This window comes from Cryptomeria japonica, chromosome 6 (genome assembly GCF_030272615.1).
Source record: "Cryptomeria japonica chromosome 6, Sugi_1.0, whole genome shotgun sequence".
Taxonomy (NCBI): Eukaryota; Viridiplantae; Streptophyta; class Pinopsida; order Cupressales; family Cupressaceae; genus Cryptomeria; species Cryptomeria japonica.
This window is the reverse complement of record NC_081410.1, coordinates 452,454,336-452,460,183: the sequence shown is the minus strand read 5'-3', so window position 1 is coordinate 452,460,183 and position 5,848 is coordinate 452,454,336.

Below are 5,848 nucleotides of genomic sequence, written 5' to 3'. Positions count from 1 at the left end.
CTGTAATGACGTAAGGACCAAGCCAATTTGGTTCGAACTTGCCCTTCTTCTCTCTGTCTTGCTGATTTTTGGGATTTTCTCTGAGAACCAAGTCACCTACCTCAAATGTGTGAGGCTTTACCTTGTGATTGTAGTTGCATTGTTCCTTGACTGAATGATGTGTAGCTCGAGTGACTATCTTCCTTGATGAAGAAACTGAGATAGAATTGCTAGTGTGTGGACTACACAAGCCCATATGCGTGTCACCTAAAGAAGTTTGGGCATCCCTGATAACAAAGTCCTTCAAGGAAGCTCCATTAAAGGTCCATGATGTATCGCCAAAAGGGGATGGATGTGTGGAACAAGTGGATGAGGAATGAAGGCTTATGATTGTGAAAAGAAGTGAAAGTAGGATAGCATGATGGAGACTTAGGATCAACAAGTATGCGTTTTGACTTAAAATTGTAGAACTTTTGCCCCCAGTTATTTTGGTATTAGGGGAGGTCAACTCTTTCTCTTTTTGCTTCATAAAATTTTTATCCTTTACTTTGAATTTTGCAGAGTCTAGTAGCTTTTGATTTTGATCTGGACTAAAGGACGTTTCTTTATTATTGACTTTTAGATTTTTCTTTTCAAAGCTTGATTTTTGATCCCCAATGAGTAAGGGCTTTTGTAATTCTTGTTGATCCAAGTCTGGGAGAGGAGTGGAAATGGAATGAGTGGATGATATGGTAAAGCTATGTGAGTTCTCAAGAGGGTTGGCGATACGCTCAATAGATTCTTTGTTGGAACCACTCTTAGGAGTATTGATATCAAGAGTTGCTTGCACCACTAGAGGAGATTTGCATTCGGACTTAGTAGCCACAACACTAGGTGGTTCACACCCAATTCCTTGGCATTGCAAATTGTTTGTAGGTTGTTCCTGTCGACTAAATACCTTAGGAGATAGTGGGAGTTGATCAACATGAAAGATATACTCACCACATCCCATGTCTTTAATATTGAACTTTTCTTTGAGCTCTGTTTGCTTTGATGTAGAAGCTTTTAAGGATTCTGGATCCACATATGCTGAAGATGGAATAGCTTCTCGATTAGCTGGAATTGTTATTTCTGATCTAGGTCGCAGATTGTTGCAATATATGAATGGATTTGGATCTGCTTTGACGGTCACTTCAACTCCATTGTGTGGAAACTTGATACATCGATGATATGTAGATGGGACTGCGTTCATCTCATGAATCCAAGGACGTCCTAGCAATATGTTGTATGTGAGATCCAGGTCTAGGACTTGACAAACCACATCCTTTGTAACTGGCCCAATTCTTAGAGGTAAGGTGACTGTGCCCTTAGATGAGCGTTCTTCATCATCGTATGCCTTGATGGTGATTTGATTTTTTGAATTCACAGCTTTATCGGAATATCCCAATTGTCTAATTGTGCTCAATGTACAAATGTTTAGACCTGCTCCTCCATCTATCAGGACTCGTTTTATTCGATGTTTGTGTATGAAGGCTTCAATGTGTAATGGTGCATTATCTGGCTGACTTACGGAGGCGTCATCGGCTTTTGTGAATGTAAGGGAATGTGGAATGGAAAGGTATCCCACCATGGCTTGAAACTGGTCCACGTTCAGATCAGTAGGAACGGCGGTGTCTCTCAAGATTTTGTCAAGAATAGCTTTATGAGCGGGGGATATGCGTAAGAGCTCAAGGATGGAGATGAGCGCAGGTGTCTTCCCTAACTGTTCTACAAGGTCATACTTAGGTTTAGTAGATGAAGAAGCGGTGTTTTTAGTGGAGGCACCTGGCAAAGTAATTTTACCTCGACGAGTTGTAACATGACATTCAGAGGTAGGCTCGGAAGAAGATCTAACACCTCTTAGGACAATCTTGGGTCGCTGAGGAGGATTCTCAGGGTTTTTGTTCTTGATGGTAATAGTAGAGATATGATTGTCCATCGAGATATGATTGATAGTTGAATCATAGTTGTAAGGTGCTCTAGTATAGTTAGCTTGATCATCTGTGACTTTAGCTTTTCCATTGTCGTGCTTTATGAATGGTTCCTTAAACATCTCATGTTCTTGATTGGATGAGTGTCCCTCAATCTCAATGTCACCTCTATCAATGAGATCTTGCACAATATTCTTCAGTCGATGACAATTACCTATTTTATGACCCTTGCTTTTATGAAATTCACAATACTCATCATCATTCCACCAATTCGGCTTAACCTTTGGTTCATATGGAGGAAAATCTGGAATTGTGATCACCTTGTTTGCCACCAGCTTTTTGAAGACTGACTCAAGTGGTTCTCCCAATGGAGTGTACTTCCTTCGTGATCTAGAAGTTGTTTGAGTATTCACTTGATTACTTGTAGAATTTGATCCTGAAAAGATGAATTTGGGTCGCACCGTGTTGGCATCAACCACACCATCATTGACTGTGTTCTTGTTTTTATTCCAAAATCTTGGCTTGTCTTTTCCTTTAAAGTCATCTTTGTTTTCCTTGAATATCTTAATGACTCCTTGTTCAATTAGGACCTTCTCTGTTGCTAAGCCTTTTTCGATAACGTCCTTGAAGGTAGACAAACAAGCTTTTCTTAGATCATAGCCAATGTCTTTGTTAACATTCTGGGTGAACATCTCTACCATTTGTTTTTGTGGAATTTCACAAGAGCATCTGCTGGCTAGATTTCTCCATCTTTGTAAAAATGATGCAAAAGATTCTCCCTCTTTTTGCTTGGTATTGCACAAAGTAGTGACTGATATGTCTGTCTCTATGTTATAGGAGAAATGTTGAATAAATGCCTCTACTAAGTCACCCCATGACTTAATACCAGGTGGGAGTTGGGAGAACCATTCCATAGCTTGATCGCCTAAGCTTTGTGGGAACAATCTCATCAAGTATGTCTCTTCTATTGCTACCTCAATGCAAGTTGTGAAAAACTGTCTTATGTGTGCCTTAGGATCCCCTTTTCCTCTATACTTGTCAAATTTAGGTGTCACAAAATGTGTAGGAAATGGGGGCATTGGAATGCTCTTGTCAAATGGATAAGGACATATGTCTCTCATTGTGTATGCTGGCTTTGGTGCATTTATGTCCTCCATTTTCTTTTGTAAGTCCCTGATTTGTTGTTCCAAACTGCTCTTAGGTGGAGATCGACTTCTTGGACCATATCCTATGTTTGAGGCACCCATTGGAGGAGGTGCATGTTGCATATATGGATGATATTGATCATACACATGTTCATATGGAGGAGGTCTGTAATGATGTTGCATATATGGACCACCTGGTATAGATTCATGTTGAGGAGCACCATATCTATTTTGTGCATGTATACCATACTCTACAGGCATGTCATGCTCTATTGTATTGCCCCCAAATTTGACATGAGGTTTCCTTGTGTCCAAATTTTGAGCATGCCTTGGAATATCCCATTGCTTTGGTGGTTGATCCTTAGCATTGATATGTGATTGAGCATATTTTTCTCCATAAGACTTCCATAATGGTCTGCGAAGATGAGTATCATATGTTTGACCATGTGTATGTGGGACCTCTGGTTTTTGAAGCAAAGCTGATGGTGATTCAGGTACCATGTGTGGTCCTCTATTTCCTCCACTATTAGGTCTCCTTTGATCCATATTGGAGTGAGGTTGTTGCAAAGGTCTATGTTCCATTATTTGAGACATGTCAAAATCATGAGGTATCTTGGCTCCACTTTGTGCCATCATGTGTAAGAAGTATTGTCTATCTCTCCTCATTATTTCCTCAACCAATCGATTGAAATGGGGATTCATAATGGATTCTTCCACATCTGCTGAATGTATTGATAAGTTGTCCAAATTGTCATTGTGTGTAGCATTGTTGTTTAGAGTGTCCATGTTCTCAACATTTGGGATGTTTCTATAAGCCTCCATGTCAGGTAATGTAGTGTGATCAGTATTGAAAAATAAATCATTGTCATACTCATAAGAACTCATGTTTGCGGACTCTTGAGCTTCTTTAGTTTCTCTCCTAGATTTTTGAAGATGGGTTTCAACCATGAACTAGGTATTGACCAAGATATGTGAGACTAGATGAAAAATGAAAAGAGTGCGGAAGACCAAGAGTTGGATGAAATGTAAATGAATCTGAAGTGTACTTGCAATGTCCAAAGTGTAAGACCAAGTATGTATGTAGTAGAGTAGGTGTGACTTCCAAAGAGAGGATAGTTTCTCTTGATGAGGTAAGCTGACCTTGACCCTAAGTAAGACCAAATGAGACCCAAAGGTAAGAAACCTTGATGAGGGACCACCTAGCAAAGTGTTGTGGTATGTAGTGTGTTGACAAAGTATGATGAGGACAAGCAAGTGACCTTTTGACTCAAGTTTAGACAAATGTGAATGTAATGTGAAGTGTAAAGCAATGATGGACTTTGTGAGACCCAAAGACAGGTTGAATGCTAAATGAAAACCTTAGAGAGATGACCTAGGAAGCTCAAGATTTCCGAAACTGACTGTGTTTGCTTGCTGGACTGTAACAGTTTTTCAATTCTGGACACAGACACGACTGTATACTTCACAGATGCGGTTTCCTGACACAGACGCTACTCTATTCAACACAGACGCGCTTCTGAGATTTTCCTGTTTATGTTTGTTGGACTGTAACCGTTTTTTCAATTCTGGACACAGACGCGACTGTATACTTTACAGACGCGGTTACCCGACACAGACGCTACTCTGTTTAACACAGACGCCGTTATAAACACAGACGCTATTCTACCCTTCACAAACGCGCTTAGACAACACAGACGCGGTTAAAACAGACACAGACGCATTTTTGTAAAATTTGTGCAATTTTTTCCAACCTGTGAAGTCGTTTTGTTGTGACCAAATCTGACTGTTTGAGTGTTTTTCGTGACAAGAGGACACAATGTTGATGAGGACTCAATGTTTGCTAGTGTTTAGACTCCAAAATGACTCCAAGAAAAGTGTGTTGTTTGATGTAAAATTGTTTTGCATACACTTGAAGACACAAAAGACACAATGTTTTATTGTTTGGTTTTTGAATGTTTTGAATGTTTAACATAAGTCAAGCACAATTCTTATGGCTGGCCAAGACAATAGTTGTTGATCCCACATGGGGTTTTACCCCCGAGGCTACGCTATTCAGAGCGGATACTTAGATGCTTGACCTCACTGGCTCCACCCTCGGCACTCACTTCTTGGGTCAGCCAAGCATCAGTCCCTATGAAAACTCCCCATGGCGAACTTTGTATCTCTACTAAGAACCATATGTGTGTGGGCCGCTACCAGAGGTCCGACCTCCTGCCCCAACAACTAGAAGGATTTGGGCCTCTAAAACAAAATGGTGCTAGTAAGGGCATCTGCTCGTGTGGCCATACATGTGGCACTTTCAGCTCTGTAAATACAGAAGGCTCCCAGCCGGTAGGGGTTACGCCCTACAACTGATCAAATAAATTTGATCAAACGGGTTTATGGGGAGACATAGTGTCGGTATGAACTAATCATCACACGTTATTCATAGTTTTCACCATGAATACATTTGATTATAGTGGTTCGGATGAGGTGGGTTTTCCTCGCTACCACTTGGGTCGTCCTCTTCTCACTAGTAGTCCTAATGACCACACGGGAAGACAGGCCCTCTAAAGAATAAACAAAAAGAGCCTATTGCTCAAGACACAAAAGACAATGATTCAATTTTAGTGCACCAATGGAAGTGTTTGCTAGTCTATGACAACAAGGCACACAATAAAATTCAAAAACCCTAGCCAAGGACCTGCAACAAAAGTTGTTAGTAGTTCGGGTTGTTTCAAATGATCACCCCTTCCTGCAAGCACACAAGTTAGGTAAATTTTAAAACCCAAAAGA